Here is a 14248-nt window from a genome sequence, read left to right as displayed (position 1 = left end):
AAGGTCTCAAAACAATGACAATAGTGAAATTTGTACACAGGGATCTCTCAACATTAATTCAACTTTCCTTTTTGCTATATCACATTGCCTCTTACTTTAATATTTCTAAGACCCATGACTTGAACAGGATGGGAATACCCTTCACTGACACAAATCAGAGTACCTTTCATGCCTTATGAGATAGTTTTATATGTTTTGTGCTCCTACCCTTCCAAATCATCACTTGAGGATCAGTCGAGTGACAAGCTTTCTTCATCCAATTAGAATGAGTTTCAAAGGACAAGAACATACTTAATTGCTGCCCATACTCACAGGTGTCATTGCTGCTTGGTAGGATCTATCCTTGGTAGAATCTATCAGAGCCTCTACCATCTTATACAGGCCAGTGATAATTTAGCATTGACATGAGATTTTACTAGAAAGAAGGACCTCCAATCAATAGTACAAGATGATTTTCTTGCTACCCTCCTAATTCCTACCTCTCATTCATCCATTCAACATGCATGTAAAAATCCTGCATATGCAAAGCACTATGTTCCACCCCTGGGGATAAAGACAAAAATAAAACACTTTGTGTGTTCAAAGAGACCCCGGAATCTGTCTGTGTGACTCCACTACCCAAGATATCCTCATCTCACCTCTACTCAGTCTTCACTGGACAGGATTCTAGTTTAGTCATTATTTCTCCTGGCACAATGAACCAATTTGCAGTGGTCTACACTTTTCTAGTTCACTAGTTAACTTTGAAGATATTCTGTCAGAAAGACCTATGGAAACTTAGTGAGATAATAGAGATAGGGAAGAGGAAGACAAAGGAAAGAACTCTACAACATGGAGCTACAGCCTAGAGGTTTCCAGATACTTCATCCTTTCTCTCTTTCCTTGCTCAGGAAGTGGGGTCTTAAGGTCAAAGTTAAGAGTAGAAACCCTGGAGACTTCTCAAGTTGCTTCTTATATAGAATTAATTTGATGACTGCCAAATTCTCCTGTGTCCACTTTGGGAGATTCAGAACCTTTTGTGAAGCTGAAAATGGTGACCAAGATTAAAGTTCACTATATTTGAAATGTGGCAGGAGGGGTGAGAGACTAATGGTGTCTAATAATGTTTCCAAAATGATTTCATCTTAGTTGCCTCTGGAAAGGAAGGTCAGGGAAGGGGTAAGTCAAAAGAATGTCAGTCTCTTAGCAAGATCTTTCTTTAGATTTCATTGCTAGAAGAAGGGGCTGCTGCAAAAGAACAAATCCCATCACTTGATGTGCATATAATCTTTTGTTCTGTCATGAGGAGGCTGTGAATTTGATGGACCGTTTGCAAGAGTCATTGAGGCTTACTCGTGATGTCTTTACTGAGCAGTCCCTGGGGACGAGGTTTGCATAATATTGCTAGATTCCCATCTGGCAAAATTGACCACTCTTCTTCCTTCAGTACAGGTTAGGGAAAAAAACAATGAAACTAAGTTCATCAAAACAAATTCAGATTTATTTGAAGAAAAAGGAAATGTTCCATTCCAAACCTCTTTTACATGGTTTTGAAATCCAGCCAATCTCCTGTATCACACAACTTTACTCATTCATTTCTATGCAGCATAGTACAATAGAAAGAACCGGGAGCCTTGAGTGATGTTGATGTCACATAATCTCTCCAGGGCCTCAGTTTTTATCTCTGCAAAATGAAGGAGTTATGCTAGATGATCCTGATCTAAACTCCTATAATTCTATATGCCACCTTTGGCTCATATTTTTCAACTTGTCTAAATCCATCTATTCCCCCACCCCCTGCCAGTCATAATCCTGGTCTGTGAAATCCTAACCATCCTTCAAAATTCAGTGCAAACACCAATTATCTAAGACTCCTCCTGTGATTTTTTTTAATCTCCCTCTGACCTCGAATAGGTTTATCCTCTCATATAACTGATATATGTGTGTGTGTGTGTGTGTGCATGTATATATGTATATGTATGTGTATGCACATGTCTGTGTCTGCATATACGCACATATATAAATTATTGAGGGCAGCTAAGTGGCACAGTGGATAGAGTTTGGGGCCTGAAGTGATGAAGACTTGTCTTCCTGAGTACAAATCTGGCCCCAGACACTTAATAGCTGGGTGATACTGGGCAAGTCACTTAACATTGTTTGCCTCAGTTCCTCACCTCTAAAATGAGCTAGAGAAGGAAATGGCAAACCACTCCAGTATATTTGCCAAGAAAACCCCAAATGGGGTCACAAAACATCAGACATAACTGTAACAAATGAACAACAACTATCTGTCTATCTATTTATCTATCTCTAATTTATCTATCTCTATCTGGCTATCTCTAATTCAAGCTATTCTTTGCCATCTTTTGCCCTTACTAAATTGCAAATGGATCTTAGAAGTGCTAGACTTTATGGTAAAAGATTCAGGCATGAGTCATAACTCTGCTAGTAGCTCTATGATCTTCAGCAAATCATTCAACCTCACTGAGCCTCAATTTCCTCATCTCTAAATGTAAACAACATTGTAAATGTAAATAGAGAAATGTAAATGTAAATACATGTAGGCAAGATCCATATCTTACATATGATCTTTCCTAATTTTCTACCTGGCTGCACTGCTTTGGACTGGACTCCATCTTTCCCCTAGGAACATTATTATTAGGAAACATCATCCTGTGACATCACATCAGTCTTGGTACTCACTCCTCATCAGTATTCTCAATACCCTCTGCCCCTCTGACTGGAGGGCAGAGCAGAGAATGCCTCCCAAAGCCTTCATTTAAAGAGAGCTCCAACGCCAGCCACTTCTCTATTTTCCACCCTGATGTAGTCCTTTGAACTGGATTTCATAATACCTCCATACCAGGTACCTTCTCTACCTCCCTTCTTTTCAGCTCCCTATTGTGTGCTATCTTCTTCCATTAGATTATAATATCTTTGAGGCTGGTAACAATCCTTCATTGTTATTTTTCTTTCATTTTTTCATATTTATTCATATTTCATAAATATTTCATATTCTCTAGCACTTAGCAAATACCTGAAAAAGTTGATGGTTAATAATTATTTATTGCCTGGCTGACTAGTTCCTTAATTATTTTCTGTTGATGTATTGATCATTATCTCTGCCTAAATATGAGCGATAGCAAACAAAATAGATAACAAAGGTAGGATTCAAAGAGATCATGACAAGTTAGAACATTAGAATGAATTTATGAAGATATAATTTATTAAAGATGAGTGTAAAGTCTTACTCTTGGGTTTAAAAAATCAATTTACCAGATGTAAGATAGAGGAGGCATGGCTGAATAGCAGTTCATCTAAACTGCTCTGGTAACATTAGCGGATAAAAACTCAAAATGCATCAACCATGTGAAATGGTAGACAAGAGAGCCAGTGCAAACTGACTACAATAATAGATATTGCATTTGAAAATAAAGTGGGGACAGTACTGCTCCCTGCTGCCTGGATCAAGCTATGCATGGAGCCTGAAGTTCCACTTTGGTGAGCCACATTTTACAAAATACATTGTTAAGCTGGAGAGTATCCTGAGCTTAAAGTTAATGCCATGTGAGGTTTGTTTGAATAAAGCAGGACTATTTAGTCTGGAGAAAAAAGAGTTTGAGATACATGTTGCCTGCCTTCAAATATTTGAGGTTATAATGTGGATGAGGGATTTGAATTCTTTGGTTTGACTCCGGAGGAGTAATGGTTGAAAGAGCAAAGAGACAGAGACAGAGGTCAATGCTGGTTTCAGGATTCTTTGACCACAAGAGCAAAAAGCACTGCTGCTAAAGATTGAAAGATTTCATCAAAACAGGAAAGAAATGGAGAAAGAGCAAGGAAAGTTGGATCTCAGAAGAGTAATATCTTGAAGTGCTGCTGACTACTGTAAACCTAGTCAAGTGATAAGGCATCATCTAAGCTTGCTTCTTAACTGCTGCCACACTAATCTCACCTTCTACAAAACTTAGATGTAAAAGAACAAGTTATTTTGGAGCTCCACAGGTGATTACATACACATATGCATGCATACATATATACACATGCAATACATATATGCATAAGGAGTGTATAAGTATACATGTATTGCATGTGTATGTATATATACATGTTATATATGTGTGTATATATCTATTGAACTAATTTTATTTATTTACTTACTTTTAAAGAATTTATTTAATACATATTTTGCATATATACGCATATATGTATAGATTACATGTATGTATATATGTAGGTATGCAAGTTTGTGTATGAATAATATAAAATAGTATTATTTAACAAAATGACAATTGTTAAGTCAGAGAAACATGACAAAATGTGAATTACTTAACGTACAACAACTGAAACATCTTTTTTACAACTTGAAACAAAGGACTATGAAATATGATGTGACCACCTTTTACTGAAATTACTTGTTTAACTTCATTTGGAATTGTGATTAATCCTATTTCATTGTAGACTTGAATGATTCTTGAAATACTTGACTTCCCTATACCAACAACTACTTCAATGTCTCTGGAAGTCCTTTAAGGCTTTTCTTTAAAAGCTACCACTTCTGCATGTTATGTTCATTCTTAAAAACCATACAGTTAAAAAACATGAAAACATGTTTCATGGCTGTATGACACAGAAACCAGTCTTCACCTGAGAGAATGAACTGAAGCTCTTGAAACCAGCTCAATCAACTTTCATCTTGATGAAGGCAGATGTTTTAGTTAGCCTAGAGTTAGTAGAAGCACACATGCATGACCATTGCCCTCACAAAATGAAACCCTATCAAAATTATGGCTTGTCCCCAGTAATCCACACACCATTGTACTTTTATGACCTTGTGGAAATTGCCTAATATATTTGATCCTTAATTCCCTCATTTGTATAATGGAGACAATAAATCCTAGCTTTGCCAACCTCATAAGGTTGTTGTAATGATCAAATGGTATAATGGTAGTGAAAATGTACATAAACTGTAAATCACTATGTAAGTATATTTATGCATGTTGTTGTTATTATTATTATCAATTCTTCCCCACTGATGTTATATTACTGGGAATATATGGTAGCATGATCTCATTAGAATCACAACTGTAGGTGATCCAAAGGGCAGTGGAGAGTCGTGTGTTGTATAAAAATTGGCTGGGGTACGTTACAAATGAAAACTTGCATTATGAAATAGTGATAATGACATTCTCAAGGACATCTTGGATTTTAAAAGTTTCACAAGGCATGTAGTGAAAATGAGGGCAAACAAATGAACAGCCCAAGTTTTGCATTTAGCATATACATATATGCATTGATATTTTATTAAGAATTTAAACATTTTTATTGATTTTTTTATATCACCATAATTTCCCCCACTATTATCTATCACCCTCTCCCTCCCAGAGGAGCATCCCATATAAAAAATGGAATTTTTATCAAGAAAATAAGAAAAAGAAGAGAAAAAAACAGCATTACTAATCTGTGCATTGAAAAAAATCTCAAAATATGTGCAATACATGGCATGTGGTAAACATACCACTTTTGCAAAGAGATGGGGTAATTGTGTCTTCTTATGTTTCTTTTCTCTAGCCATACTTTTACTTTATAATGTTGAGACATTCATTTTTGCTTTTTGCTGTTGTTGATCTTTCTGTTTACATTGTTGTAGTCATTAAGTATATTATTTTCTTAGCTCTGTTTACTTCACTTTGAATCTTTTCAAATTTGCTTTCCAGAATGGTTGCACTGATTCACAGCTTCACCGAAAATACACTAATATACCTATTTTCCTATGACCCCTCAAGCATCATCTCTTCCCATTTTTTATCATGGCCAATTTTTGTGGTACAAGGGAATGTTTTCAGTTGAATTTCTTGTATTAGTGATTTGGAAGATTATTTCATATAGTTGTTAATAATTTGCACTACTTTTGAGAACTGTTTTTTCATATCCCTTGACCAATAATATATTGGAAACCAAAAGACTTTAATTGTACTTTGAAAGATCTTTTGTGGAAGACTTATAATCACACACAAATGAAGCTATCACCCTGTTACATCATTGGTCCTCTTTGAAAATGAAAGATGAACAACAAAAATAAAAACAGTAAGATAGTAGGACATGGATAAGAATCACACTCAGCTGGAAGGAGTATCTGAACCAATGAGATTGTCAATCTATCAAACCATTGGTCTTCCTCAACTGTGTTCCTACTCTGATGCTTCATCTTGGCATGGCGGTGACCCTGGGTTCTGAGTTTTCTAAAACTGTGCTATCAAAGCATAAAAACCATAATGACCTAAGAAGCTAGAAAGCTTTCAAATACAGCCCCTAGCAGGATTTGCTTTCTGAGGTCCACTTAATCCTAGTTCAGAGATACCTATCCCCAAAGACTTGTCCAATTAGTAATATTTTTGGCCACTGTTAATTATGAAGTATTGACTTTTAAGCATGGCAGTCCATTCAGTCTATAGTGATCCCTTCCACATTGTGACTTTCCACATCACAGTTTCTATTCATTGTGGGTTGGCATAAAAAATTAAATGGGAATGTGGGGGGAGTTTTGTGGAAGCTGCAGAGGTCATGCAAAGGCCAGCAGATGACACAGAAAAGGTTTAGAAACTCAAAAATGCATAAAATATATGTAATATTATATAATACATAGTATAATATATGTATAGTATACATATATGTATAGTATATACATAAATAGTATAGTATCATATAATATTAACATATTTTATCTTTTAATACCACAATAATTCAGATTTGGAGGGCCAAAACATTTTACATGGATTTTCCAGATCCTGGAGGTGATGTGCCCCTAACTCCGCTGCAATGTGGGTGGAGGGAATGCCCACAAGGCTTATTCTCTAATGCTTTGAAGTACTGAATAGCGCTGTATTCCTCCAGGAAGGTATATTTTAGCAATGTTTGGATCATTGATCTAGAAAGCTCCATTTGATTTAAATTAATTGAATAGATAGTTCTGAAACATTTATTATGTGCAAAGTTTATGCTTATTGCTGAGATTGATATGAAAAGAAATAAGATATAGGCCTTGTCCCTCATGGAACTTATATTCTAGCAAGTGGAATAAGAAAAGGATGCAAATAAATATAATACGAACTAGACTATTACAACCATTGAAAGGTATAAATTTCAAGGGCAAACTGAAAAAGAATAACAATGCATTTACCTAATTCTTTAAGGATTACATTAAAGTTAAGCCTGATGGCAAACGAATGAGGTTCTGTATTCATCATTATGTCAATGGTGAGAAAGCCTTTGAGATTATTATTATAATTGCCACATTTGCTAGTGCCTTCACTAAATTATTATTATTAATGCATTGTCTTTATTTTGTAATATTGTGGGATCTGCCTATATACATTTTGTCTCCCCTGAAAGAATGTAAAACTATTTGAGAAGGTATAATTTCAGTTTTGTTTTGTATTACCACAGTGCTAGCTCAGAATACGTGCTTAATAAATGACTGTTTCTTGGGCTTTTTATCGACTGATTGATTCAAAACATTAAAGGTTTGCCATATGATGTACTCACAACAAGTTTTTGTAATGAGTAGTGCAGGTGTGCAAGTAGTGGAGGTATTTGACACACCAAAAACTGGTTAAAAATCCCAGCCCTAGAGTGAGGAGATGGAATTCTAGGACAATTGCCTTATTGATTCATTCATTCAACAAGTATTAATTAATTACTTATTATGCGTCAGGCACCAGGCTGTGGGAAAGCACTACTGGTAGCATTATTGTGCTACCATAGGCCCCTTGGGATAACAAGACAAAGATGAAACTCCTTGTTCTTGGAAAGCTTACTTTATTTTTTAAGAAAATGGTATATACCCAGAAAATTACATACAAATTATATATACAGAAGACACAAAGTAATTTCTGAAGTGATGGCTGTAGTAATTGGAAGGATCAAGAGAGCCTTCTATAGGAGACACGTGAGCTGAAGAAGCTTTGAAGAAACCTAGGGATCCTAAGTATTGAGGATGGTGGGCATTCCAAGTAGGAGAAATGGCCTCTTCAAAAATGGTATGAGATGGATTAGCATGTACAGAGAACAGCAAATAGACCTATTTGAGTAGAACAAAGAGTGCTTGAAAAGAAATGTGCCATAAGCCTGGAAAGATAGGCTGCAGTAAGTTTGCAAAATGCTTTAAAAACCAGAGGAATGAATTTCTTACTCTAGAGGCATCTAGAGTTGGGAAGATGAGTTCAATCCAGTTTTAGTCACTTACTAGCTCTGTGATTCCACACAAGGCACTTCACTTAAGTTTGCTTCAGTTTCTTTAGCTCTAAAATGAGGATAATAATAGCACCTACCTGGCAATGTTGTTGTGAAGATCTAATGAGATAATATTTGTGAAGCACTTAGCACAGTCCTTTGCCTATGGTAGGTTTCCTTCCTTAGTCTGAAGTGAATAAAGAGCCCCTAAGAGATGCTGGAGTAGGGAATCAGAGAAAGTAGTGAGACCCATACTTTAGTGAGAGATATAATGAAAATGTTTGTTTCCATTAGATTGAAACAATCACTGGAAAAGTAATCAAGTAAAATGGGATACAGGTGGTCTTATCTTGTTTTGCTGTTAGAAGTCAGTAAGCAGAACAAAGGTTAAGCTTTGCTTAGAGTGCACATGCTTAATAGGCTCATGAATACTAACTTCTCCACCTCCAGGTAGGGCTAAGACTCCATTTTCTGAACATGCGATGTATACAGAAGGAGGAAAGACATATCCAGGGGTAGATGTGGAATAGGTATACCAGAAAGTTATATGCTGTGGAGTACTTAGCCAATGAGGAAACAGAGGAAGGACTTTGTGGCGGGGATTAGGGATAAATAGTGCACACTTGCTTTGGTACAATGTGTCCTAGTTCACTGGACCAGGGTTGTGACTGTATAGTGAACTGGGCTTTTAATTTTATGCCTCCTGACACCAAATGAGTCAATTTAGTGGCTCTGGACATGATAGATTGGGGAGGAGAGGGATGTAGGGAGACCATTTAGGGCTCTACAATGGTAATAGGGACAAGACATGATGGAGGGCTTAACTAGGGAGAAGACTCTATGAATGGAGAAAAATGAATGGAAGAAAATATATTATGAAAGAAGGTTGATGACTTGGCAACTGATCAGATATGAGGAGTGTGGGGTGGGAGAGTCACCATTGACTGAGACTGGGAACTTAGATCACTAAAAAGATAGTAGTTGCTTCTATAGTAACAAGGAAAGAGAGCTAAGAACTTATATGGTGCCTACTATGTGCCCCGCACTGTACTAAGTATTTCTTACAAATATTACCCATTTGATCCTCATGACAACCCACATGAAGTATGTGCTATTATTATCTCTATTTTACATTTGAAAGGGGAAGGATAAAGTCTATAGGATAATAGTTTTAGGACTATATGAGACTATCTGGTCCAACACTTTCATTTTACAAGTGAGGAGCTGAGTCCTATAGAGGTTAAATAACTTGCCAAGGTCACATAGGCAGTAAGTGGGAGACCTGGGATTCAAAAATCTTCAAATTTTTTTTTTTTCTGATCCCAGATCCAGCATGCTTTCCACTTGTATGATTTTCGTTTTTATTTACAAATGAGGCAACTCTAGGAGACAGAGGTCAAGTGACTTGGCCAAAAATGATCTCATAACTAGCTTTTTTTGAGTCACTTTTTGAAACTTATCTTTCTGACTCCAAGTCCAGATACTATTCCACCAACAAGGCTCTTAAAATAAGATAATGAGAGGTAACCTGAGATAGATCTGATTCATCAAAAATTATATCTTATGATGTGCTGAGCCTCTTTCCTGTGATAGCTACTAAACACCTTACTCATTTCTTTACAATATTTGTCCATGTCTTTGTACCAATCTTCCACAAATATTGTTCTCAACAAAACAGAGGTCTTCCTCTGGCTACTTTAATATTGCACAGATATCTGCGTAGCATTCAGAGTATTCATCAGTCCTTCTTTATGACCCATTGTCTTTCTTTTCTAGTCTTTTCCTCAATGAATTTTTCTGCTCTAATTTGTGTTCTTAAATCATTGCTGGTAAAATATTGCATGCATTTTATATCTACTATATACTTTGCATGTTGTTTGGGTCACTTCTGTTTTTTTCTCCTGGGAGCACGGCAGTATGCTATTTTCAGGCCTGTATAAGTATTGGGAGAATATCAGCATTTAAACAGATGGGCTTTGGAGACAGCTAGCAGCTTAGGATCACTTAAGTACAGTGAAATAATTCAAGTGCCCTCTATCCTGATCTCCTCCTCCTACTTAATTGGGGCCCCAACTCACTAGCCTGATACAGTATTGTATTGTTGATTTTCAGTCCCTTTCTTTTTGTTTTTGTTTTTGTTTTTGTTTTTGCTAGGCAATGGGGTCAAGTGACTTACCCAAGGTCACACAGCTAGTAAGTGTCATGTGTCTGAGGCCGGATTTGAACTCAGGTCCTCCTGAATCCAGGGCCGGTGCTCTATCCACTACGCCACCTATCTGCCCCCTTCAGTGTCTTTCAAAGACATATGTCCTGATAGACTTATTAAGTGGGCTGCCTTTTCCTGCTGCATATCATAATTTAGGAAATGCGAATTTTTTTTTTAAATCAGTACTATTTCCCCAAAAGACGAAAGGTCAAGACATATAAGCAAAGTGTTCTTGAAAGAAGAGTTCCAAATTATTAACAACCACTTAAATGATTGTTCCAAATCACTCATTATAGGATAAATGCAAAGTAACCCCTAGCTTTCACCTCACATATAGCAAATTGGCTAATATGAGAAAAAGCAAAAATAGTCAGATTTGAGGAGGTTGTGGGAAAATAGTAAAATATACAGTTGGTAAATTTGTGAATTGGTCTAACTACCAAGGAAATTATTATTAATTATGAGGAAAAAGGGACTAAATTCTTCAGATATGCATTGTTTCCCAGATGTTTTAGTTGTGTCTAATTCTTTGTGCCTCCATTTGGTGTTTTCTTGGCAAAAATCCTGGAGTGGTTTGCCATTTTTTTATCTAGCTCATTTACAGATGAAGAAACTGAGTTACACCCGGTTGCCCAATGTAATACAGCCAGTAAGTACCTGAGGTTGTATTTGAACTCAGGTCTTCCTAACTCCAGGCCCAATGCTCTCTCCACTGTGCTACCTTGCTGTTCTTCAGATCTATAATTTCTGGGCAGATGCCCCGAAAGTATATGTCTCATATGTGCCAAATATCTTTTATATTCTAAAATATACATAATAATATGTTTTTGGTAGCAAAATATGTGAATGTTGCTTTCTAGGAAAAATATGTGAGAGATTCAGAGAAACATAAGTATAGCTGTTGAAACCAATGTATAATAAAATAATAATAACTAGCATTTGTATAGCATTTTAAGGTTTGTGAAGCAGCTTGAAAATTGTATCTCATTTTATTCTCACAAAAACTCTAGAAAGTGGGCTCTATTATTATCTCCATTTTACTGATGAGAAAACTAAGCCAGAAAGAGGTAAAGTGATTTGCCTAAGGTTACATATCTAATAAATGCCTGAATCTGGATTTGAACCTAGGTCTTCCTGATGACAGGTTAAATTAGCACTCTATCAAAACTGTCACATAGTTGTTTCTATAAACAGACATGGAAAGCAATATACTATTTTAATAAAATATTGTAAACAAAAAAGAACTATATAATTAAATTGAATGTTTTTTTTTTAAATTATCATAATCAATCTTGCCCCCAGTGAAGAGATGACAAAATGCACTTTGATTATTTCATTAGGTAGGTGAACTACTATGGGTAAGGAATGCTGTAATATGTCCCCAGATTAACTTGCTAGATTGGAGGAATGGACTTCACTTTTTTGTTCATTGATTGGATGACGTTGGGATTGGTGTACAGCAATATATTTAGAAAATAAGGGAAAGTTATCAATAAAACATTATAAAGACATGAATGAATTAACTTAAAGAAACTCCAGCAATAGCAGTGGTCTCTAGACCATGAGCCCCTCTACTGGCCTGTCTCCTATACTATGTGGAGGGGAGTGGTCATCATGGAGAAAGGGCCTCCTTTCCTCATCATCACCAACACCAATCACCACTATTACCACCTATAGGCATGTAAACCCAACATTCCTAAGAATAATCCATCCCTCACCAGATCTTTTGTCCTTCTTCCATTCCAGCCCCGACAGCCATCATTTAGGGAAGCGGTCCCTGTGGAAACGCAATCTGGCAACTACTTTAGCTAATTCTTCAGCCTCTGGCCTTCTTAGCAACCACACCTGTTGAAGACACAGGAAAGAAAATTCTATATCACAATTTGGCATTGTCACATGGCTCAACATCAGAAATGAATATGACATTATCAGTGGAAGGAACATTAAAGAACATACCTTCTCATCTGCTTTGCAGCTGTACCCAAAAAGTCCATGCAACCTTCCCATCTGCTTTGCAGCTAAATCCTTATGTGTGTTTTTCCAACTTGAATATGAGTTTCTAGAGGACAGAAATTGTCTTTGTTTTCTTTTTTTCTATTTGTGTTTCCAGTGCTTTGTACGAAGTAAGAACTTATAAATATTTTTTCATTCATTCATTCCAATCCTCATTACCTTTAGCCTAGATTATTTCAACAACCTCCTACTTAGTGTCCTTCCCTCAAATCTCTCACAACTCCACCAAAGTAATTTTAGTTAAACCTAATTCTGATCATGTGGTTCCCTGTTCATTCAGCTCAAATGGGTCCCTATCATTGTCTCTAGGACAAAGCATAAAAGTCTTTTGTTTAGCTTTTAAATTCCTATGCATGTCACTGTGACTTATCTTTCCAGCCTCAGTGAATATTAATCTCCCACCCACTCTCTGCAGTCAAGCCAAATTGACCTCTCTGTTCTTCACATATGACTTCCCATCCACTATCTCCACACCTTTGCATTGGCTACTCCACATACTCGGGATGCATTCCCTGTCTGTCTCTTCCACGGTGTGTATCTCTTCCTTTACAGACTAGTTTGAACACCATTTTCTATGTGAAGCCTTTCCTGACACACCCAATTGCTAATGCTCTCCCTACATAAATATTTAACTATTTTGTGTGTGTATATGTGATTTACTTAATTATTCACTTTATATTTATGATATATGTTTATAATACTTGCTTACTCCCCCATTAGAAAATAAATTCCTTGTGAGTAGTAGTTCTTTGTACCTGTATCCCCAGCTTATAGCACATAGTAAGTCCTTAGATCTAGGAAGGATTGAGAGGCCATTTAACCACCTGATTTTAGAGATAAGGAAATTGAAGCACAGAGAAGGTAAGTGGCTTACCCAAGGTCACACATGTAGTAAATGAGAGAAGCATGATTTGAATCCTGGACCTTTGACTCCAAAACTCATGTTCTTTCCACTGTACCAAGTGCTCTCTTGATAGTGCTTTAAATAAGTGCTTTATTAAAAAGGATTCTCTTCACAACAACCTCAGAATATCCATGTGAGTAGTGTCAATGAAAAGAAAGGAAGTCACACTAAATTCAAGATTAGTGCCACCATAAAGATGTCATCTATGACAGGAGTCCATCATGGATGACAGTATTGTAAAAGTAGCGAGAAATACAGAGTGAGAAGGGATCAGGTGGCTGGAGAGGGATATATCATAATATTGCTAGACATCACTTAATCTTTAATTTTTTAGAGTTGGAAGGAAGGAAGCATTTATGAAACACTGGGCACTAGGCTAAGGAATTTCCTAATCTTGTCTCATTTAATCCTCACAAGGACCCTGGGAGGTAGATGCTATTGTTATTGCCATTTTATTGGTGAGGAACCTGAGGCAGGCAGAGAGATAAGGTACCTTTCCAAGGGGTCATCCAGCTTGTGGGTACCTGAGGTTGAATTTGAACTGAAATCTTCCTTCGTCCAGATCCAGTGCCCTATCCACTGTGCTACCGACCTGCCTTTGAAGGGACTCATTGACCACCCAATTCAATTTTAAATTTAACAAGAATCTAATGCACATTGTAGCTAATAAATAGTCATCCGCTCTTTCCTTCAAGACATACAATGAAAGAAAGGGACCTGTCTCTCATTTTTCTACCATGACTCTTTGTTATCAACTCAGTCATTCAGACTGTAAGACTAACTCTCTGTCCGTGTTTTATGTTCCATATACTTCATCTTCTATACCCAGGATCCAGTTTCTGAGCCACACTTACTCCAGCTATTGCCAGCTTCATGAACAAGTAACAACTGCTTGCTCATATGCTGGGAGTAAT

This window comes from Phascolarctos cinereus, unplaced genomic scaffold (assembly GCF_003287225.1).
Source record: "Phascolarctos cinereus isolate Bilbo 61053 unplaced genomic scaffold, phaCin_HiC Scaffold_4;HRSCAF=312, whole genome shotgun sequence".
Taxonomy (NCBI): domain Eukaryota; kingdom Metazoa; phylum Chordata; class Mammalia; order Diprotodontia; family Phascolarctidae; genus Phascolarctos; species Phascolarctos cinereus.
The sequence above is the reverse complement of the archived record's forward strand: the minus strand, read 5'-3'. Positions refer to the sequence as shown.